This window comes from Pinus tabuliformis, chromosome 9 (assembly GCF_031772625.1).
Source record: "Pinus tabuliformis cultivar Carrire ecotype Pingquan chromosome 9, CPIR1, whole genome shotgun sequence".
Lineage (NCBI taxonomy): Eukaryota > Viridiplantae > Streptophyta > Pinopsida > Pinales > Pinaceae > Pinus > Pinus tabuliformis.
This window is the reverse complement of record NC_142307.1, coordinates 429,946,657-429,972,667: the sequence shown is the minus strand read 5'-3', so window position 1 is coordinate 429,972,667 and position 26,011 is coordinate 429,946,657.

The window sequence follows — 26,011 nt, the reverse complement described above, 5'->3', positions numbered from 1 at the left end:
CTACCAATTAAACCTCAATGTACCAAACAAAACACTTCAGTAGCTCTCAAATCTCTTGATTAGTGCACAAGACAGAGTGTTAAATAACTTAGACTAGGGTCTGTTATAAGGTAGAGCTGGTTCATATACAACTTGAATACTTGTTATGAAGAGGCTACTTGATGGCCGAATGGATAAAATCTGATCTGAATGTAAAATCCCCAAAGAAACACTTTAGATAAGTTCCATTGGGAAGTCCTAATGGCCTCAGAAATTTAGTGATACCCCTTATCAAATAAAAAAACCAAAAACTTTTCTCTATATATTCAAAAATATTTTCCTTATTAGGTGCCGAAAATTCCAGAAATGAAAAGGACTTCAGATATCACATTGTTTTTCCTTGAAGGAGAGAGGATTTATTCTTGGATAGAATACAAGTACCTTAATTAACCTCGAACAATATCCCAACCCAAACAAAACAAGGAAATTCAAGATGAATACCTTCAAACTAGACCTCCTTCGTTGATCATTAAGACTACACAGGGCCACAAAGATATCACATACATTATTTCACAAGATTAGTGTCCAAATGCTTGTCTTTGAGGGGAGAGAGGGCCTTATTTTACAATTTCTAGAGAGTCTTATAGGAGGGATTGGCTTAAATTCAAATGGAAGGAAGATTTTTTATTTTTAATTATTTAATTGAGGTCGACTTACATATTTGGATGGAACCATCTTAAAATAAATTTCATTTTGTATTTTGAATTTTACTTGGAGCCAAAAACCCATATGTCCCTGAAAAGGACTCCACAAAATATTTAATTTAAAACTTAGACAAAATTCCATCTTGGTATCATTAATTAAGAAAATTGCAAACCAGTGAAGAGTTTCCACATCATCTCATTTTTGGTGATGTTGACCATAAGAGGGGGGAACCAACTTTGATTGGGCATATCTCTCAAACTGTGAGGACCCTCATGACATGCCACATACCATTGGAATTGGCATGATGAGAATCATCCAATGATGGTGATCTTGACCCTAGAATACATAATTTACCTTATCATTTTTTCCATTAAAGGTGGGGCTTCTTCTAGCATTTCTTGGGTTGACATTAATGAAAACCATAATTCAACACATTAAAGAGCCCAAAATTCCTTGGAGTATATCTCTGAAAATGTATCAAACCAAGATATAAAATTGAACCAGATATTGCCAATATTTATTCTCAATATTCTCCAAGATTCACTATCTGAAACCTCCAAGAAAAAGCTATAGTGAAAATGGCATGATGACTTATTTGAAGTAGAAAAATCCTAAGATCATAAGCTCTAATACCATATGTTATTAACTTTGCACCTTAAAATTAATAAGAAACCAATAACTATAGTCCTAATAAAGGGTGAAACTTCCTTTTAAATGAAGACAATGTACAAGAAAATATTTGATGATCCTAAGACTATGTATCCTTAGTGTGTGTGTGAGTGAGAAGGTACAATCATAATAAAATGGTACCATTAGAGGTTTTCATTGAACCATGTGATATACACCTAAGTCAACAAGAAGGAAGTTACCAAGACCGAGGCTCTTCAGACAACCCAAGCCATTTGGAATAGTCACCCTTGACTAGTTTAAAGGCTCTGCTAGCCTTGGAACCTTTCTTCTTATGAAGGATTGAATCTGAGGAGGACCTAAAACTAATCTAAACTAATGTCATGCTATATTATCCTATGATAATTTATTATTAAATAATAAAACTAAAATCCTACTATTAACTAAACTATAAAATATATAAATGAAAACTTATCAACCTAAACTGATTTAAGAGCAAAAGGTTGAAATTATAAATGTGACATATAAAATAATTCTAATTTATAGATTGCATTTAGAAATTATAATTAAAATATAATACAAGATTTATATTATAGAATTGTTCTATAGTATAACATATACAACTGTGTTACAACAAGTGTGAAAAACCAAATCATAAGACAAGATTGATTTGTAAATAACTCATGAAAATATTGAGAGGAATGAAATAAAATGCTATTTCTAGATGTAGATATCTATTATATAATTCTCGATGTGACTGATAAATGAACTGATAACTGTAAACATACAAGCTACCCAATTTCATTAATAAACATAGCACAACAATGCTTATTTAAAATATTTCACGTTCAGAATGTATATATGCAAAACTAACTAATATATATGTAATCTATATTGTTTTTCCAAGATAAGCAAAAGGAGAAAATTGTAATTGATTATTTATCAAATTCAAATACTTATATCTTTTGATCTATGGATACAACCAATAAACCATTCAGTAGAATAAATGATATAATCTACCAATCAGTTACAATTACAGGATTAATTCAATCTGTAAGTAAAATAAAACATCATGCATATATAAACACCTAGGACCAACCCACAAATACTCAAATCTTTTTGATGCCCAGATAGAAAACCCTCTCAAGACACAAGTCACTTGAGATGTGTATCATGATCTAGTTAAATGAACACAAATTGAAATAACACTTGATTAACAAAGAAATGTGATAATAAACAATATTCTATTCAAGAGATCAAATCATTAGATAGAGGAAATTTCTATCTTCTAGATCTCAGAAATTCAGTCACAGAGACATAAAGAAGATATCAATAAGACTGTGGAGCATAAAAGAAATAAAAGCAATAGATTGAATCCAACCAAGTCAATTAACTGTATAAAAATAAGTATTCCACAATCATAAATCCAACAACATTTATTTTCCCAGAGTTTCCCCTTTTGGATCCCCTTTACAATCAAAATGGGAGGTATTTATAACCTTAGGCTCTCACCTTACAATAAAAAATAACTATAAAAATTATCCTTGAGCTATTCGGCTACAAGAACCAAAAAGAGATCTTTTCAAGTTCAGACCTTCTCAACCTATGAACAAATTAACATAAGAAACATGATAGACAAAATCTCGTATAGGGTTATGAGTGAATAGACAGTGGGTGAGAGAATCTTGAATCGTATTGTCCAAGAGAGTTGCTTTGGCATCTTTGAAAAATTGTTATGAAAATATACTAAGATTAAATAACATAACAATAAAACTTAAATGGGGATGCTACAAAATCTACAATTTTGTAGCGATCCTTTTAGTAAAATAGAAAACAAATATTACCTACATTACTTTTTCAAACAAATTGACTATTTTTAGGCACAAGGTCCTCTAATTCCAAGGAGATAGTAACCTTGAGGTTCAGAGAATTTATCACAATATGAGTATCTTTAGACCTGGTTTTACCTTCAATATAAGATGATTGTTGCTCATTTGAATTATCCTTTCTCTGGAACACAACCCTTAATTGGTCATCTTCATAAACTAGTTGGTTGATTTTATGTTCGAGATGAGGGACAATGAGAAAATATTGTTGTTTCCAATACATATTTACAATCAAATCATCCAAGTGAGGGTTTCCAAAGGAAATATCATCATAATTGACAGTATTTTCATGACCTAGTGAAATATCTTGAGGCTTCTATTTATTTTTCTTTAGAGATGGTTTAGGACTATTTTCCACATCAACTAAAGGAACGGTTTTAGCAGAACACTTAGGCCTAGATCTTCTATCACTAACACTTTTTCTTTGCAATTGATTTATTTTTACCATATCCTATGTATGACCATATTTGTGTTTGTTTGTAGGCTAAATAGGTTGTGTTTGAGGCCAAGGATATCCAACAATGGAATTGAACCTATGAGTTTAAGATGTACTCCTAGTAACTCAGAGAGAAGTTAAAATTTTGGAAGCTTTAATTTGACTATCCTCCGAAGAGGTTGGCCTTATCATTTCACGAAATACGTCACATTCATCCTATTATAATTCGTCATCCATGAATGGATTGGAATTAATAAGAGAAGGGTCGGGAGCCAAGGTGGGAGAAGATTGAATAGGATTGAAAGCTAGAGGTTTAGAATAGTCATTTCAAGTTAGAAATAGATCCCAATCATCACCAATCTGAGCTAAGTGATATCTAACCAATATACAAATTAAGCCATGGTGGCAAAGATATCGTTCAAGGTTTTTATGCTTGACTTGGTAAGGCTTTGACATCCTTGTTAAACTCTTCAGGAGAAAGTATGACAAATTAAGTTTCTAGCCTAAAAAGGCCATTGAAAGCCAAATGTGATACATGAAAACAACACTATAATGACCCTCATAGGTTATGTATCTATGAATCAAATGTAACAAGTTACACCATTTTTGTTTGAGAAACAATATAGGCATACCTTTAACAAAGTATTCACAGTCATTATTCGCCAGAAATTTATTCCATGGAATGATTTTAACCGCAACATTTTTGGATCAACACTCTCCATCCATGGGTAATTGGGTCGTTTTTTCCATAAACTGAAAATTGATATTAATTTCAAGGTCACCAATGCATTCTCTTCTTCCATTGAAGGAAGCAGAAAAAACCTTGACTACTCCATCACTGTGCCCTCGAAATAGTTGTAAGAACTACCACCAACCTACTTAACGAAACAAAGTTAAACACTCTTCATTTGATTCTATGATTTCTACTCCAATAAGCTCTGCATGGAATAATAGAGGCATGTTACAGAGGAAAAGCCATAGGTTGGGTTGGAATGGGCCTTGAAAAATAAAAAATAGACATGAAACCTTAAGTCATAGAACTCTCAGGACCAAAACATGAATGAAAAAAATGAACAATTTGATGAAACCCTCTTGAGAAAACCCTAGAGATCAATTCAATAGTTGTCAAGTATAGGTTTATGACAGAGCAAGGGAAAATTTGAAATGTGGAAAATGAACCTTGTCAGACCAAGAGGTAACTCCTCAAATCAGAACTATCTTATTCATTCAGGTTGTTCATTATTATATACAAGAGGGAATGATTGTTCGGTTCATCTCCCGATGACTCTCTATCTTCTCTATTATTTATTTACATTAATTATAGTTGTTCACCCAATCCTTCCAATTAGGTGTCAACATTCCCCCCCTAATCTGAAGGGATGTTGGTGAGTCCAAGCATCATTCCAAATCTTTCAAGCTTTTCTCTTCCAAGTGCTTTGGTGAAGATGTCTGCAATTTGCTCATTAGTGGAACAATGGTAGAGATGAATTGTTTGGGCCTCAACACAATGTCGAATCAAATGATATTTAGTATTGATGTGCTTTGTTTGGGTCCTTGGCCAAATTTATTGCAGAGGTATTGTCAATCATGAGTGGAGTTGGTTGCACTTGTTTTACCTGCAAATCTTTAAGAATTTTCCTGAGCCACACAATTTCTTTTGTTGCCTCAGCTGCTGCCACATATTCTGCCTCTATTGTGGAATCTGCTGGAACTGATTGTTTGCATGATCTCCAGGAGACAACTCCTGATCCAAGACTCATAGCATAACCTGAAGTAGATACCCCAATTTCTTTGTCTCCATCGAAGTCTGAATTAGAGTATCCAATCAAGCTGAAGTCGCCCACCTGTGTATACTTGATTCTAAAGTCTTGAGTTCCCTTCAAGTACTTTAGAACTCTTTTTGCAGCAGACCAATGTCCCTCACAAGGATTTTTCATAAATCTGGAGAGGATTCCAACAACAAATGAAATGTCTGGTCTGGTAATAGTTAGGTAGTTGAGACTTCCTACAAGCTGTCTATACTTTGTTGCATCCTCAAATTATTTTCCTTAAATGGATGCGAGCTTTAAGTTTTGTTCCATTGGAGTAGTCAGAGGATTGCATTTAGTCATGCCAAACCTGTTCAACAGATCTCCAATGTACTTCTTTTTAGAAAGGAATATGGACTTTGGATGTTGAGTTACTTCAATACCAAGATAGTAATGAGCATAGCCCAAATCAGTCATTTCAAAACCTTTCTTCAATTCCATCTTTATGGATGCAATGTAGTTTTCATTGTTCCCTATTATCAAAATATCATCTACATATACAACAAGATATACAAATGTTTTTCCGACCTTCTTAACAAACAAAGTTGCATCATCAAGATCATAATGTTTGAAATTGAGTTTCAGAAGATGCTCAGTCAGCTTTTCATATCAAGCTCGAGGTGCTTGTTCGAGGCCATACAAGGATTTCACAAGTTTGCATACTTTATGTTCCTATTCTTTCGCAATAAATCCTTCAGGATGGGACATAAAAACATTTTATTTTAGATCTCCATTCAAGAAAGCAGTTTTTACATCCATTTGATGGACTTTCCAACCATTCTAAGCTGCTAGGAAAAAGAGTTTCTGGATGGTAGCCCATTTTGTTGTGGGGGAAAAAGTCTCCTCATTATCGACCCCTTCCTTCTGTGCAAAACCTTTTTCCACAAGCCTGGCTTTGTGCTTGTCAAGTGAGCCATCAACTTTATACTTGTTCTTGTAAACCCACTTGCAGCCAATTGGTTTGGTTCCCAATGGAGGATCAACCAGTTTCCAAGTTCCATTCTTTATCAAGGCATCATACTCCTTTTACATTGCTTCTTTTCGTTCATCATGAGAAGCAGCTTCTTTGAAGGAAGTTGGTTCAAAATCTGTAGACAAATTGAATTCACAATCATAAGAAACATCCATATCAACAGGTGAATTAGAGTCATCTACATCACCTCCATTTTTCTGGTTTGAATTTCTAGTTCATGTTTTTCCAACCTCATCAGGATGAACACTTTCAAGTGTCTTTGTCAGCCACTTTGGGGGACCTTTATCAGATGGTCCAGGCTGCTTTGTTGACTGAGTTGAGACTAAATCAAGATTGAGTCTCCCAATTCTGTCAACCACATCACTCAAAGTATCATCCGTTGTTGGAGTTTCATGCAGGGGAGAGAGTGCTTCAGAAGAAGATTCCAAAGGTTGATCTAGTATAGGGATCCCCCCTTCAATATGTGGAATCTAATTATCAAATTCTTGAAATGATTTTGCATTTGTGAATCTATCCAAGCGATCAAGTTTATGCTCAACAACATTGTCAGTTTTGGATGATTCAAGAAAGGTTACATCTCTAGATACAACAAACTTTTTGTTGACTTCATCATAGAGATAGTGTGCTTTGGAGGTGTTTGAATACCCCAGGAAGATACACTTACGACTTCTTGCACCAAGTATCTTTCTATGTACCTTTGGTATCAAGGCATAACAGGTGGAACCAAAGACCCTGAGATGCTTTACCGAAGGAATGTGCCCATACCACATTTCACAAGGAGTCTTGTTTCTAATAGCATTAGATGGACATCTATTCTTTATATATACAGCACATAGAATTGCATCAGCCCAAAACATCATTTTTACATTTTTGAAGAACAACATGGAGCATACCATATTTAAGATTGTCCTATTCATTCTTTCAGTTACTCCGTTTTGTTGGGGATTATAAGGCACAATTGTTTGATGTTTGATCCCATGTTGGCGAAGATAGTTTTCAAATTCATTTGAAGTGTATTCTTTTCCATTATCAGTTCGAATAGAGCCAATATGAGATTGTGCATCATTTTCAATCGATTTATGAAAGTTATTGAATGTTTGAAAAGCATCAAATTTGTTCTTTAATAAATAAACCCAACACATTCTGGTGTAGTCATCAATGAATGTCATCAGATATTTATTTCCATTTGCAGAAGAAACAGGCATTGGACCACATAAATATGAATGAATGAGTTCAAGTTTTCTATGTGCTTTGGAGTGTGAATCATGAAAGGATTGTTTGCTATGCTTTCCTAGAATGCAAGCATCACATTGCTTAAGTTTCCTACGAATTGTAGGCAAACCAGTAACATCATTTTTCTTCAACAAGCGAAGGATGTCATAGTTCAAATGTCCAAATCTAACATGCCATAATAAACTTGATGTAAGTGTACCTTCTTGATAATGAGAATTGTATGAGAAAGTTTGTGCACAAGCATAGGTACCCTGCAGCTTGAGAAGCCTTTCTTCTTCTATACCTGTCATGACAAGTGAGTGGTCTAATGCTCTTCTCACCTCAAGCTTGCCATCAAACATATGAATGGAATGTCCTTACTGGTTGATGTGGACCATGGACAACAAGTTTCTCCTCAGCTGTGGGAGATATAGAACATGATGCAGAAGAAAGTCTGGAAGACTAGGCAATTTAAGCCTGACTGTGCCAAGCCCTCATGGCTTGAGTTTTGATTGGTCTACAAAGTATACTGCTCCATAAACATTGTTAGTAAATTCTTCAAAAAAATCTTTTCTATCAGTCATGTGGCAAGTTTCTCCCGAATCAAGCAAACAATCATTTTTCGAAGAAGCAAGTGAAGCATTAAATAAGTCTTCATTTACTCCAATATTACATTGTACCACAACATAGTGAGCAGATTCAGGTGATTTACTTTGTCATTGTCATTACTTTTATCTTTGGATTGGTTTCTTTGCTGCTCAATTTTGTCCTAAGGTAACTTGCATGTGGAGGCATCATGTGATCCATTTCTTTTGCAACATATGCAGTGCAAATATGACTTTTCTCCTTGAGAGTGTCTGCCCCCCCCCACCTTTGAAATATATTCCTCTTCCTCTTCGACTACCTCTTCCTCTGGAAGAATGTTGGGCAAGATTCTTTTCTTTATGAACAAGGAACAAAATCTCTTCATAAGATTCAGGGGCTGTCTTCTTTCCAAAATCTTTCTCTCTTTCAGCAAATTTTTTCATAAGGGAGTCAAAGGTAATATCTTTGAGATTTCCATTTGCTTGCAATGACTCAATATAATTGGAGTAAGTAGGGTAAAGTGCCTTGAGAAAAGTGATCAAAGGAATGTCCAATTCAACATTAGTGACTTTGATATCATGCATTATAGATTTTACTTCGGATGCAAGAGCAAGAGGATCATTATTTTAATTCAAGGGCGAAGAGTTTAATCATGAGTTTAACAACTTCAAGTGCAAAGTGTGAGTCATAGAGTTCCTTCAACTTTTGTAAGGCTTCGAATGCATTTGAAAATGGAAAAATATGTTGACTCACCTCTTCACTTATTGATGCTTCAATCAATGCATAGGCCTTGTTGTTCTTATTTTCCCAAATGGCAAGCTCCTTATCTGAGGTAGGCTGGACTAGCTCTTTGTCTCCTTCTCCAACACACACTCCTTTCCATAGCTCATTAAAAATGAGAGCGTGTTGGATTTTTCGCAACCATTCAAGATAATTATCCTTCCCATTGAGAACTACTCCCACAATAGATATAATTGAATGCATTGTAAAATCTGTGTACTGTGGAAAGAAAAATAGTTCTGCTGCAAAATTTGACTCGTAAAAAAATGATTGTTATACCAACAATGTTCAACTTAACAACATTCAACGTTCACCCGAATACCAGAGTCTAACTGGAGTTGTAGTTATTTTGCTACTATGTATGGCAGAGATGAGTGGCAGAGATGAATCAGCGGATATGAGCGGAAGAGAAATACGAAGGAGGGTCATCGATGGTAGGTGATCAATGGTTATCGCAAGCAAATCAAGTCAGGGCATTAACCAAGATGGAGGGCGGTTTTAAAGCGATAAGCGGGATTTCGGGCGGATGAGAAATGGTAAGTGGTATTTAGTGGAGAGCACCTAATTCCATTCAACAGTGGACACGTAGCATCTAGAGGAGAGAGAAAAACTGCTCATTTCGGGTGGGTGACTCTTGTGCAAGTTGTCCACCCAAAATCACTATAGACTGTCGGATCTTGGGATTTTAGATCTACGATGGAGAATGAACCTGAGGAGAGAGAAAAAAAGCACACATTTCGGGTGGGTAAGTATCGTGTATGTAGTTGACCCGAAATCACTGTGGATCGTCGGATTGTGGGGTGATGATCAACAGTGGAGATTAAAAGGCACTTTTCAGGCGGGTAACCTCTGTGCAGGTGAGTCACCTGAAATTGATGTCAGCCATCGGATCTTGAGGTTGAGATCAATGGTGGAGAATGAGCCTGATAAAGTGAAACCTCAGGAACTGTGTCCGAGCGGGTTACATCATCACCATTGGTAGTTTATATGAAAAAAGATATGTGGTGAATAAGAAAATGTATGTAGAGCTTCAAATACAAAAGGGTTGATGAAGGGTATGATCACATCACAAACATGCAGCGGTATTGATCAGGGCAAAGAGACTTGCGATATGTGATTAAAAGCAGACATGGTGATATTTATATATGCGGGTTTATGACATTTGAGATCCGACCCAAGAGAGGAAATACAAGTCACTACAGCACCTTCAGCTTCAATGCACCATTCGATGCAACAACAATGAATGAGATTTCGCAGGGTTTTGATAGAGATGTCAGCCTGAAAAAGATGCAAAACAAAGGAAAAACAGAATAGGAGTTACAAATTAAAAAAATGGAAGCCAAAAAATGGCGCATGCTCTGATACCATGTCGAACCAAGAGGTAACTCCTCAAATCAAAACTATCTTATTCATTCAGGTTGTTCATTATTATATACAAGAGGGAGTGACTGTTCGGTTCATCTCCCGATGACTCTCTATCTCCTCTATTATTTATTTACATTAATTATAGTTGTTCACCCAATCCTTCCGATTAGGTGTCAACAAACCTTAATAAAACCATATTCCAATTGGAATTGATAAATATTGACACTTAGGCATTCAGTTTCCAAATTAGTGGGTGATGAGGTCTACTAACATGAAAACTTGGTTGAACCAAGTATTTACTGTAAGTGTTGGCTTGATGGGGCTTGACCCAGGTTCAACGTTAGCTGCACCAACCAACAAAACCCTGATTATTGGCCCTTTTGGCAGCAACCCGGGCAGCGCAGGCTACAATCTCACCCGAAGTAGTATTGGGGGATGACAAAACTAGGTTTCCGCATCCAGAGGTCTGTGTGATGGTTCCTATGGCTTCTAGGGCTTAGTTTTGTCTTCACGAACCCTAATCCTTCCAAAACAATTAATAACAATAAATCTTATACACAACAACTATATCTTCGCAAAGGCCATTAACTAGTCAAAGTGTGCATAATTTATACTGATATCACTTTTTCACATTAGATAAACATTAATTCATATACTTTCAGATACAGAGTGGAAACACATAAATTGCATAAATAAATACAGATAAGCATATATGCAAAGTATGGATCAAGACTGTATTTTATTAGATGATCTTTCAAAGTACAGACTTTCCTTCCCTGCACACTTAGCTACAGGGGTCCGTGTACTCAACTTGTAGACTTACCAAGGTCTCCGTGCACTCAGCGGTAGGAGCCTTCCCCTTTTCCTAGGTACATGAAACCGACCTTCCTACCTTAGCTTACTTGCCCAAACAATGATTTTATATCTTCTGATGATCTCTTAGACTCGTTATGACTTTTCTATTTATAGTATTTCCTTTTACAATACCATGGTCCGTGGACCATGGGTGAGTCTCAAAACCTTCTTAACACCTAACAACCTAAGTTACTAAAGCCCATTTGAATCTTACTATCTTTGTGCTCCGCTTCCAAAAATCACAGAGACTTTACATTTTTACAAATAGGAAATACAAAATTTAACCCCAGGGACACCATCCCAACAGTAAATACATATCTGTGGAATCAATTTCTGAAATCATACATTTAATTTAGAATCGATGGGCCATTAAATAATGCATATTGAAGGTGGATATGACATTATTAATTCAAATCACTGATCAATCAAAACATACAACGCAACCAACCAAAGTTATACTCTTTAGGTTAAGACCATGAATATAAAAATAAAACATTTGAAAATGCACGTATAATCATTTGAAAGCACAAGTATCATTGAAATAAATGATAAGTATAGAAAATCATTATGATAGTGTATAAAAACTACCCCATTTACGTTATAAGCATGGCTATGAGCTACTACAAAATCTACGATTATGTAGGGGCTCTTAATTTAACAATTTTCTGCAATTGAGAGCATCTTTTTATTAGTACCAATCATAGAAATTAGGAAAGTAAATCCTTGTATTTAAATGAATAGAAAAATAGATCCAATCTTAACCTAGAAAAAACAAAATGATGATTAAAAAGAGAATGTAGGATTTGACCAACACAAATCTAATTAAGTGAAAACAAGTAGGAAATTGATATTTAAAGAGGGGCCCTTTATTTTTTAGTGAAAATGAAAGGGAGGGGATTGGCCTACCAACAATGGTGACTAACTGAGCGAACCAATTTTCCCTGCCTAAAATCACAAAATAAAGGAATAAAATCGAGATGCAATATAATCATGTATAAAATGTTGAAAATTAATTTCTTCTAGTTTAGTCTATTAAATATTATAAGCATTCATCCACTCCTTGAAATAGAAAGGACTTCAATATATAGAAATTGAACTAAAAACTCACTAAATCCTTTTTAGAAGAAGCCTTACAGATAAAAAATTAGTGGAGATGAACAACAAATTGTGGAAGTTGGCTAAACCATGAATTTAATACCACAGGTGGAGCCACTATTGCCAGCAAGCATCCATAGCCTCGATAGGGTCACCTTTTAACCCAATGATTTGCTAGTGTCCCATCTATTAGATATATATCTAGAGTTTTAATTAATGAGTTTTTTAAATATTAGTTGAAGGTTACGGTCCTGGATTGGTAACCAGATAGTAGTAGTGCCATTCACAACAACTAACAGAAGTGAACAAGCTGGCTCATGATGAGACCCCTTGTCTTTCATTTTTTCAACTCGAAGCCATTACCCTGGCTTGGTGACCAGGTAATGTCACTTTCATCAGTACTCATGATCATGGTTGTTCGGCTTGTAATGAGACCTCTTACCCCCTAGTCAATTATTTAATAACATAAATAGAGATTTATTTTTTTAGTTATATTTTAATCCTTTTATATTTTTGAATTACACTCTGGTGCCAAACCTTAATGGATCACTTAATAGACAGGGAAGCAAATCTACTCCTTAAGAGCAAGGGATGGCGTGAAAATTTTCAATTACCAATTTAATAATAATGATATTATTAAAATAATATGTTCATTTACGATGAGAAATATTCTAAAATGAAATGGGCTTAGATAGTTTATAAACTTGAGAAAAAAATTAAAAACAACTTGAGCAAGTGGTCTATTTTTTAAACCAAACTGGAAGAACTCATCCAGCACTCAACACTAGTGAATAATCATCCGATAATATTTTCATTTCAAAAACAATTATGTTTAGGAATATTCTACTATGAAATAGAAAGAAAAATAATACCAAAAACACACTAAACTAAAAGCTTCAAACTTCACACTCAGAAAGGAAAAGGAAAATAAAAGCCAAACTCAGAAATATATACAGAAGTCTCCCAAAGGAGATCATGCAAAAGATCTCGTTAAAAGTTTCCCATTAACAAGGAGGGACTCTTATTGACCCTCCAAAGTCTACAATCAGAAAGTGTTGGGTCCAATATTATCTGTAATAATGAATGGTCCCAACCACAATCTATGAACTTAAAATGTTCACCCTTGTCTTCATGTGATTTGTCCCATTTTAAAACAAGGTCACCAACTTCAAGGTCATGGTCAGAAGAAGGCTTATTGCCGAATCGATTTTTTACTAACTTTTGATGTTGATCCAACTTGGTTTTATCTTTTTGTCTCTCTTCTCCTAACTTTAATAAAGTGTTAATTTTATTCTCCATAGTTGATGACTTGACTTCTTGAACAATTTGAGACAATTAGAGAGAAGGCCGAAAAATATGAGGGGGTAAAATGGCCTCTCTACCATAAACTAGAAAAAAGGGTGAGTTGTCTATAGTAGCTTTAGGTGTCCCTTTCTACCCATAACACATTGAAAAGTGCAGTATGCCATTTCTTATGATTTTACGAGATTGGTCTTTTAAGGATTTCCAACCAATTTTTGTTTGATGACTCAGCAAGACCATTTCATTGCGGATAATAGTTTGTTGATTATTTTACCTTAATCCCCTTTTCTACTGCATATTATTCTAACTCATGAGATGAAAAATATGATGCATTATTGAAACTGAAGACTCAGGAACACACAAACAAGTGATAATGTGTGACTGCAAAAAATTAATTACTTGATTAGAATTTACCACATGCAAAGGTGCTTCCTCAACCCATCTAATGAAATAATATGTGGTTGTAATAATGAAGTTATGTTGCTGGGATGAGGGAGGGTTGACTGGATGATTATGTACAAACCCCATTACTGAAATGGAGCTTCAACAATGATGGGTTGAAGAGGGAAAGCAAATTTTTTAAGTTTGTTGGCGATTTTTTGGCAGGTTTCACATTTTTTGACAAGGGCATGGGAATCTTTGAATAGATTTGACCAGTAATATATTTCCCTTAGAACTTTATCCACAGTGGTAGCAACACCAAATTTCTTCCATCAGGGAAAAAATGGAGTGCACAAAGAATTCTTGTGGCATCTTCCTGCTTTAAACAACAAAATAACACTCCATCGTAATTTTTCCTAAAAAGAACATTGTTAATAAGTTGATAAGAAGTTGATTTCAATATCAATGCTCTTCTATGTGTTAAATTTAAATGTGAGGGAGTTGTACCATTTTCTAGATAAAATGTAATGTCAGAATACCAAGAAGGGAAATTATAGCCCTGACAAGATATTTCATTCTAAAGTAAGGATACTTCATTTTCCATAGAGGAATCATATAAAATAGCAGAATGATCACTAGGGAAAGGACCATATTCAACAACCAATTTGCACAAACCTTAGCCTCTAATGACTTGTGTCAGTTTAATTTCTAGATCGAACTCTTGGAGGGTAGTCATCTAATGAGCCTTTTTTCCCCAAGTTCCTTTTGTATCAAGAGTTTTCTAATTGTTGGATATGGGACAATCACTTTAGTTTTAGATTTAAGCAAATAAAAACAAAAATGCTTTACAACTTTGTACACAACCAAAGCTTGTTTTTCCACTAGTGAATAATTAAGTTATGATCCTTTAAAAGTATAACTCATAAAAGCAATAGGTATTTCAATATTAAGGTCCACTTTTTGTGTGAGTACAATTGCATAGGTAGATTCTAAGGAAAAAGTGTACAAAAAAAATTCCATGGAAAAATCAAGACTTATTAATGAAGGATCCTCCATAGTGTCCAATATAATGGTGTCGAAAGTTTTTTTTTATTATTATCCCCATTTCAAAACAATAGACATTTTTACAAAATCTTTTAGATGTTTCACAATTTTGGAAAAGCTAGGAACTGGAGAAATTTCCCATGAAAGACTGCATGTCCTTTTTGGAATTTGGAGGAGTTAAGGAGTTAATGCCTTGCGATCTCTCGGGATTGATCCTAATTCCATATTTTGATACAATACATCATAGTAATTTTCCTTGGGTTATTGCAAAGAATGATTTTTTCGAGTTAAGGGAGATTCTAAATTTTCTACACCTTTTAAACACATCTCGCAAGTGTGTTAGATGGTTAGATCTATGTTTTGAGAATACAATTACATTGTCCAAGTATATGACTATAGATTCATTAATGAGACCTATAAAAGTGATATGCACCGCCTACTGGAAAGTTTCCCATGTGTTCATTAATCCGAAAGGCATTTTCCTATAGGCAAAGGTACCCCAAGGAGCTCGTAACGCGACCTTCAGTTGGTTAGTAGGTGCTACCACAATTTGATTGTAACCTGAGAAACCATCCAAAAAGGAAAACATCTCAGAGCTAGAGACATGCTAAATTATTTTCTCCATGGGAGGCACATGGTAATGATATTTTTCTGAGGTTTGATTTAAATTCCTAGAAGAAACACATATACATATATCAGTGTTCTTCTTTAGAAAAGGTACGAGGTTTGCAACCCATTGAGTGTGTCACATGGGAAAGATAATCTTAGTAGCCAAAAGTTTGTGTAGCTCATCTTTAACTACAAATTTGAGATAGGATTCATTTTCCTAAGTTTCTGATAAAAAGGCTTAGTTTGGGGCTTCATAAGAATAATTTGTTGCATTGTATTAGGGTCGAAAGTTTTGAGATCGTTATAGGTCCAAGAGAATACATCTTTGTATTTCTTGAATAAATTAATGAAATCATATATTTCCTTGGAATTACAACCTATCCCTAAATTAATGCACTGCAAGTTATATTTTGTTCCCAAATTAATGACTTCATCTCCCATAATAGAACTATTTATTTTGCAATTTTTTGCCTTTTTTAATCTATCATGTGAATCATAAAGATGCTCTAAATCAACAACAAACTTATGGAACAGTTTTACCATCTCAGAAAGTTCATTTGATGAGTAATTTTTTCTAATTTGAGAAAAATCCCATAAATTCTACTCGTATGTAACTTCATCAATGACCACATCGCTTAATGTGCCCTCAATATGCAAGAAGTTGATTATCTACTTGTCATCATCGAAGATACACCAATGAGTAATGTTGGCAGTTATGGATGGTCTAAAAATTAATTCTACTAAAAAAGAATTAGGTTCAAAATTTTCAGTTGGGATCAACATAGAAGCTACATTAGCTAATAAATTTGCTTCCTAATTTGCAGTTCTAGAAACATAATCAATATTAAAAGCTGAAATTTTTTATATTAGATCCCATACCTCATATTGAAAGTACTTAAAATGAGGGGGGAGACTGGAACGGGAGCGGAAGAGATTAGCCAGGGTTTCAGAGAGGTGTGGAAGATCGTTTTTAATGGAGGGCGTAAGAGGAGGGAGCTCGACTCCCTCCTACAAAGACGCAGCAGCTAGCAGAGGCAAGACACTGATCATGAGCAGCAAAGGTTTTGCGGAAGGCAGGAACAGGGATAATGAAAAGGAGACTGATGGGAACAAGACCAAGGAAAATAGTAGCACAAAGGACAAGGAGGAAGAAGACAAAATTCAGGGTGCAAGAGACAAAAACAAAAAGGACCCTGCAAACCAAAAGCAGAAATCACTCCTAGGATAATATTAAATGATCCTGCTCTGCAGGCGCACAGGGAACACATGGGGACCTATGCCATTATCTGTAAATTCATGGGACTCTAGCCCACTGAAAAAGCTTTACAGATGTGCATCAAATACCATTGTAAACCCAAAGGAAGCATTGACCTACATCTTGGGTCAAAGGGATTCTTCACAGTGGTGTTCTCAAACATCGAAGATAAAGATAGAATATTCGAAGGAAGACCCTACTTTTATGCAGCAGTCGGTCTCTATATGAGGCCTTAGAAGATGAAATTTGTCCCAGAGCGGGCAACCTTTTCATCTGTTCTTGTTTAGGTAAGGCTCTATTCTCTACCTCTAGATTATTGGAAAACAGAATCGCTAGCTGCCATTGGCAATAAACTAGGACGTTTTGTCAAAGCTTCTGAAGCCACAAGAAGAGGAAAATATACCTCCTTTGCAAGGATATGTGTGGAAATGGATCTATCAGGAGCTCTTCCGGATGAAGTTATCTTGGAAGTTTTTGATGAAGAGTGGGTGCAGGTTGTGGACTACGAGCATATCCCATTCAGATGCCGTAGATGCCATGAGCATGGACATTTATTCAGAGACTGCCCTCTTGGTAAAGCAGATAACAAAGGGAAACCTAATACAATGAAGGAGACTGAAAGCTTTCAGAAAGTGGCAAGTAAAGGAAAAGGGGGAAAAAGGGGGCCAAAGAAATAGTGCAAAAAGGTGCAGAAGGTCAGTCAGAACAAGTTTCAAGTGCTGGAAGAGAATGAAGAAATCACGAGAGAAAACCAATCTCAGGAGGAAGGTCCCAATGAAAAAGAGAAGGAAGAAGACAACAAACATTCTCAAGATATGGGTTATCAAAAAGAGAAGATTATGAGTGAAACAGAAATGGAAATGGACCAAGAAATGACCCAAAGTGAAATAGATCTGGAAGATCAGGAACTACTGGAAATTCTTGATAAGGAAAACCTGGATCTAGAAGGATTCTTGATGCAGGGAACCAAGGGAGGAATAGACTCACTGCCTCAAGAAGAATGCAACAAAATACAATAGTTGTTTTTATGGAAAGCTCAGGAAAGAGGGTTGGATAAAGGTAAAAACATTCACAAGCAAGAGCAAAGAGGTGTGAAAACTATGAAATCAACTCCAGGATTAGCGACTAGAAATCCAAGAAAGAAGAGGGGCAAGAAAAATCAAAATGAGCTCTTGATGGAGTGTGGAAAGCTAATGATAGATTTGGGTAAGATGAAAGACCTAACCAGTTACTCCTTTACAAATCTTTAATTATGAATTTCATATCTTGGAACATCAGAGGTCTAGGTAGTAAAAGAAAACAAAGAATGCTAAGTAATAGAATGAAACTAGCAATGCTGGACATAATCTTCATTCAGGAAACAAAATGCTCTATTCAGAAATTAAAACAGATTCATAGTAAATGGCTTAATAGATTTGAGTTTCTAGAAGTTAAAGCAGAGAACACAACAGGGGGCATCCTAACTCTATGGGACCCACAAAAAGTTAGCATAACAGATGCGGAGGCATCAAGAAATTACTTATCAGTAATTTTTCAACCAATAGGGGTTTTGGACACCTTCCTGGTCACAAACGTTTATGGGCCTCAAAGAATAGATGAAAAACTCAAGTTTCTGGAATCCCTGGTTGATCTTAGAAGCAGGCATGAAGAAATTCCTTGGGTCATGGGAGGAGATTTTAACATGATTAAATCTCTTTTGGAAAAAAAAGGAGGTACTAGACTGCTAAGTAAAGATTCCATAGCATTCCAAACCTTCACAGATGATATGAAACTGGTGGACTCTGAAACGCACAATGGCCGTTTCACATGGAACAATAAAAGAGGAGGGGAGGCACAGGTCGCCTCCAAGTTAGACAGATTTTTGATATCAGAGGAGCTTATGCTCACAAACAAAGAAATGACAGCTAGTGTTCTCCCCTTTGGAGGCTCTGATCACTGGCCGATTCAATTAGAAATCAAGGGGATCGATTCTCCCAGGAATAGACCCTTCAGATTTGAGAATATCTGGCTCACCCACCCAAATTTCATCAGCAATATTGAAAAATGGTGGTCCGAAGATTTGCAGATCCAGGGCACTAAAATGTTTCTCCTTCATAAAAGACTCAAGCACATTAAACTAAGGCTCAAAGAATGGAACAAGAAGGAGTTTGGTAACATTTTTGTGGATAAAAAATTAGTGGAAATCAAACTTCAGGAACTCAATCAAGCACTGATTACTGATGGTTTTGATAAAGTTAAAAGTGAACAAGCTGATAAACACCATCAAGAATGGGAGAAATTATGCAAACAAGAGGAAATATTTTGGAGACAAAAGTATCGAGTTCAATGGCTCAAAGAAGGTGAACATAATACCAGATTTTTCCATAGATCCACCATGGCCAATAGAGCTCACAATAGAATCTCTTTGATATTGAATGAAAATGGGGAACTTCAGACCTCTCATAAGGATATCGAAACAGTGTTGGTACAACATTTCAGAGGCATCACTAAGGAAAACAATCTAAACAGAGAGCAATGCATCAAAGAAATTACAAAAAATATCCCCAAGCTGGTGTCTAGAGAGGAAAATTTTAACCTGAACAAACCAGTAACTAAAGAAGAAGTTAGTGAAGTTATTAAAGACATGCAGAATAGCAAAGCTCCAGGACCAGATGGTTTCAATGTAGACTTTTTTAAGGCCTGTTGGAACATTGTCAAACAGGATATTTTGAATGCGGTGGAGGACTCTAGAAGAATCAGAACTATTCTGAAATCCCTCAACACCTCCTTCATCTCCCTGATCCCCAAACAAGATTCAGCCCTGACTGCTGATAAGTACAGACCCATTGCTTTATGCAATGTGGTTTACAAAATTATTTCCAAGGTTTTGGCTAGTAGACTCAAACCTCTACTTCCTTCTTTAATTTTAGGGGAACAATCTGGGTATGTGGAAGGTAGACAAATCCTTAATAACATTATTCAAGCCCATGAAGTAGTTCACTCGCTAACCAGTAAGAGGCAGGCTGGTATGATCATGCAATTAGATATAGCCAAAGCGTATGACAAGGTGAATTGGATCTATGTCAAGAAGGTCCTTACTGCTTTTGGGTTCGATCACAACTGGGTCAGATGGGTTATGGCTCTGGTTACTTCTTCCAACTTTTCGATTTTGGTGAATGGTTCACCCTCAAAGATCTTCACTCCTTCTAGAGGCCTAAGGCAGGGAGACCCTCTCTCTCCCTTTCTCTTTATCATCATGATGGAAGGACTGGGCAGGTCCATTAAACAAGCCAAAGTAGTGGGTAAGATTAAGGGCCTTCAATTAACGAAGAATGGTCAGGCAATGACTCACCAACAATTTGTGGATGACACCATGCTGCAAGGAATTCCTACAGTCAAAGAAGCCTTGGCTTACAAACAAATCCTAATTGATTTTTCCTTGGCTACAGGTATGGAAGTTAATCTCTCCAAATCTAAGATATTTTTATTTAATACTAACATTGCTATTCAGCGAAATATCTCCAAAATTCTAGGCTTTCAAAGGGATTCCCTCCCTTCAAAGTATTTGGGAATTCCCCTCACAGCCAGACCATTGCACAAAAGTATTTGGGAACCGGTGCTCAACAAGATGCAAGACAAAGTCAAAAAATGGACTATCAGATCGTTGAACCTAGCTGGTAGGTTGATTCTGATCAAGGCCATTCTGCAATCAATCCCTGTGTTCCTTTTATCAGCCCTCCCGGCCCCCAAAGGTGTGTTGCAGCAATTCAGGAATATCCAGAGAGATTTCCTTTGGGGAAAGGAGGAAACAAGGAAGAAGTGGGCTCTGGTTTCTTGGGAAAAAATCTGCAAACCCAAGAGTCATGGAGGCCTAGGCTTAGATGATCAGGAGATTCTGAGTAAAGTTTTGGGAGCCAAGCTCTGGTGGAGATGGGTTAAGGAACCAGAAGCTCAATGGGCTAAGATCTGGAAAGAAAAATATGCAAGCTCCTGGAAAACAAGAGATCTTATAAGAATGTCGGGAAACATAAGAGGCTCTTACATCTGGAATAAAGCCTGGGAAAACAGAAGCCTAGTACAAAACTACAGTTTCTGGGAAATTAGAGGAGGAGATCTAGCTCTCTTCTGGGAAGATAAATGGCAACAAGAACCAATGCTGTTAAGAGAGGACTTTATAAGCCTCAAGAAAGAAATAGATTCCCAAGGATTAATCAAAGTTAAATATTTCTAGAATCTTCCTCACAACTCTGGAAAGTGGAGAAATTGGAGAAGCATAGACTGCAGAGATGACAATCCCATAAAAATAAAGACAGAGGCACTCATGAGTATATTAAAACAAAGGAAAATCTTGGTAACAGAGGGACATGATCAGTTAAGATGGGGCCTCAATAAAGAAGGTACCTTCAATCTTAGGGAAGCAAAAAGAATCATCCTGAACCTTGATTCCTGCGTTTCGGCAAAATCTTGGCAGCAACTTTGGAGCCATCAAGGGTGGATGAAGATCAAGCTCTTCATGTGGTTAGTTCATCACAAGAAAATCTTAACTTGGGACAATATTCGAAAAGGGGGTGTTATTGGGCCTTCTAGATGTCAGCTATGTGAAGCCCAAGAGGAAACAATGGAGCACATTCTCAACAGCTGCACATTCACCACCTGGTTGTGGGATTCTTTTGCCACCATTTTTCAACAAACAGACAAAGATAAAGAAAGTATAATTAACATCCTAAACAAGTGGAGAAGAAAATTTTCAGAGAATGAGCTCCTTAATTTAGCCTGGGCCTTTACACCAAGCTTCATTATCTGGAATGTTTGGAAAGAAAGGAATAAAAGAATTTTCAAGGAGGAAAAAACTATTCCTCTTCGCCTGTTGGATCTGATCTTGAAACAAATTAAGGAGACAGTTAGCACCACTGTCCGCAATCATCCCAAGAATCCTCTCACTGAGTATGAGTTGAGAACTCTCATGCAACTGGGTATGCATGAGATAATTCCCCATGGTCAATGCAGAAAGGAAAAAGATTTAGAAACGGATAAGGATTTCTGGCATCCTCCACCGAAAGGCTATCTGAAATGCAATATTGATGGTGCTTCAAAAGGCAACCCTGGAACAACTGGTTATGGTGGAGTGGTAAGAGACGAAGAAGGAAACATCATCTCTATTTTCCACTGCCATTTAGGGAAAGCCACTAACAATATGGCTGAATTAATGGCTTTGGAACAATGTTTAGAGCTTCTGAAACTGAATCATAGCTCAAATGTCATAGTTGAAGCAGATTCAGAAATCTCCATTAATGCGGTCAAAAGAATCAGTTGTGGAACAACGCCAGAGAAAGTCTCAAATCACTGGAGGCTAATTCAAGTGTATCAGAGAATTCAAAATCATCTCCTGAGTCTTCGAACTGTTAGTTTCAACCATGTTCGAAGAAAAGCCAATAAACTAGCGGATACACTGGCTAATCAAGGAGTGATTAATTCAGAATGCAGAATTGAGCTGAAGTGGCAGGAGACACCTCAGAGCAGATTAAAAGCTCTCTGCCATGAACAAGTGGTAGAGGACAAAGAGATTTTTAGATATTGGGCCAGAGTAAAAGATATGAATGAAGGTTTCTAAGTACGTACAATCACTGTACTTCAGTTGGTTCCTTGAAGAAGGGCAAGCTCAGACCGGTTACTTTATACCTGGGTGTGAGTTGTCATATCTCCTTCTTCCTTCGGATCGCAACACTGGGGCCTATTTACAGTCAGCGGCAGTCTCAGAGACTAGTTCTGAAGCGAGCTCACGCGGGCAGGGTGGTTGGCTCTTTCCAGTGGCAGCTATTTACCTGCATTCCTCATTCGAAGCAGAAAACCAGGCTCAAAGCTGTTTCAGGGTGATCGCTTGGCTTTGGCGTGGTAAGCGGTATTGGGATTTGGGGAGCGATTCCACTGGGCTCCCAACACGTGGCAAGGGGTGGTCAGAAATACCACCTTCCATTGTGCATTATCAATCGATCAGCTGGGCGATGCGATATTTTTCCGAGCCGTCCGATTTCGCAGAACGAATCGACGGTCAGGATTGGGTGTGCAGTTTTGTGGGGCCACCAGTACTATCAAGACTTTCAAGATATGGTAGTAAGGGGTTATTGGACTTTTAAATTTAGTCAAAGATCATTATGTCTAACCTAAGGATTTATTTGAGAGGTTAGCTTTTTTTTTTGCTAAGGGGAAGGGCATTCTAGGTCAGAATGACTGGATTTTTCCTGAGTCCTTGAAGCGTAAATGCTTTTTGTAAATGTTGTAACTTTACTTTTTGGATAATGAAATGGAAGGATACTCTCTTGCTTTAGCAAAAAAAAAATAAAGGACTTAAAATGAGCTGAAAGATGATGAATGGAATTATTTACTTGTCTAACAATTATCTTAGAGTCAGCATAAGCTTTCATACATTTAACTCTAATATCAAGAACCTTACAAAGTCCTTGAATTAAAGCATCATATTCTGCAACATTGTTAGTACATTGAAATTCCAATATGCATGCAATAAAATATTTATTTCCTCCAGGGTCCAAAAGCATACATTTTACACCAGTCCCTTCTTTAGACATAGAACCATCAAAATAACGTGACCAAATTTTAGTTTTTATCAAGATTTGATATATTACTAATATCAACAACCTTATGATTAGTTGTAACTAATGCATTGATTGTTTCTAAATCATATTGTTGTTCCAAATTAGAAATAGGAGATAAATTAGCAACAAAATTCCCAAAGAAAGACTCAATAGCCAAAAAATCATTTGTTTTAACTGGTTCATTCATATCATTCAAATCAATAATTCATGTATGGATCCCTATTAATTCTAATTTTATTTAGTTCTTTGTTCCAGGGCAACCATAATTGAGTCAAATCAGTTTCCATAAATCCTTTAAGATGTTGCAGCCAATCCCTACTAAAAAAAAAAACCATAAACATCAAGAATGTCAGCAATCACAATATCTACGATCTGATGGACTCTGATATCTTCTAAAAAAATGATTAGAACATCATTTAGTTCACCTACTACCTTAACAAAAGTTTCTTCAAGCTATACAATTTTCACATCATAAGGTTCCATTTGTGCATTAACATTTTTGCAAATGTAAAGTGGAATTACATTAGAAGATGCACTTGTATCAATCATACAATTGTGCACATTTCGATTGAAAATTTGCAAGGTTAACAAAAATAGTGGGCGCTTCTTTTTCTGAATAGCAGGGCTATTACATTTTAGAATTTGAACATCTTCTAAAATAGATTTATCAAAGGTAGTTATATCTTTACTTGTAGGAGCCTTCCAATTGGCTATGTGTTGTTGTACTTCCTTTTCGAATTACAAGAATTTTCCAGATCTCATACAAGGAGATATTAGACTTAATTTTCTTGAGATCATCTATTGGGTCACATTCTATATCTAAAATAGTATACTTTTGGATCAAGATCTGTTATCAAAGCCTGCAATTTTTTTTCCAGTCCCTCAATATTCAGACCCTCATTAAGAGGAGGTGGTTTATGAGACGGTGGTATCTTAAATGACTGTTTAAATTTTCCCCTATCTGAAGGTCATTCTAATTTCCCTTTTTTAAGATCAATAATTTCATTTGACAATTTATTTATGACCTTTTGAAGACTCTAAATCCAGGGTTGTTGTGACCACTTTTAGCCATTTAGAGTTGGAGGTACCCTCTTTCTAGCACCATTTTTTTGATGCAAGTGATATATACCTAAGTTAATAATAAGGAAGTAACTCGGACTGAAGCTCTTCATACAGCCAAAGCCATTTGGAATAGCCAACCTTGACGATTTTGAAGGTTCCATTGGCCTTGGATCATTTCTTCTTATGAAGGATTGAATCCAGGGAGGACCTAAACCTAATCTAAACTAATTTCATGCTATATTATCCTTTGATAAGTTATTATTAAATAATAAAACTAAAATCCTACTATTAACTAAAATATAAAATATATAAGTGCAAACTTATCAACCTAAACTGATTTAATAGCATAAGGCTAAAATTCTAAATGCGATATACAGAATAATTCTAATTTACAGGTTACATTTATAAATTAGAATTAGAATATAATACAAGATTTATATTACAGGATTTTTCTATAGTACAACATATACAACTATGTTACAACAAGTGTGAAAGACTAGATCATAATGAAACTAGTTCAAGACAAGAATGATCTTCAAATAACTCGTGAAAATATTGAGAGGAACAAAATAAAATGTTATTTGTAGATGCAACTATCTATTAAATAATTCTCAATGTGAATGATAAATGAACTGATAACTATAAACATACAAGCTACCCAATTTCATTAATAAACATAGCACAAAAATGCTTATTGAAAATATTTCACATTGAGAATGTATATATGCAAGACTAACTAACATATATGTAATCTATATTGCTTGGCCAAGATAAGAAAAAGGAGAAAAATGTAATTGATTGTTTTTCAAATGCATATACTTCTATCTTTTGATCTATGGATACAACCAATAAACCATTGGGTATAAGAAATGATATAGTCTATAAATTAGTTACAGTTACAATATTAATTCAATCTGTAAGTGAAAGAAAACATCATACAGATCTAAACACCTGGGACCCACCCATAGGTACTCAAATAGTTTTGATTCCCAAATAGAAAACAGTCTTAGGACACAAGTCACTAGAGATGTGTATCAATCTGGTTAAGAGAACAAAAATTGGAATAACACTTGATTAACAAAGAAATGTGATAATAAGCAATCTTATGTTCAAGAAATAAAATCATTAAACAAAGGAAATCTCTATCTTCTAGATCTCAAAAATTCAATTACAGATACTTAATGAAGATATCAATAAGATTACATAAAATAAATACAAGCAATAGACTTAATCCAACCAGGTCAATTAACTATATAAAAATAAGTATTCCATGGTCAACAATCTAACAACATTTCTTTCCCCAAATTTTCCCCTTTCTAATCCCCTTTACAATCAAAATGAGAGGTATTTATAACCTTAGGCCCTCAGCCTTAAAAATAACCATATAAATTGTCTTTGAGCTATTTGGTTACATGAACTAAAAAAATATTTTTCAAGTTCAGGCCTTCTCGGCCTATGAACA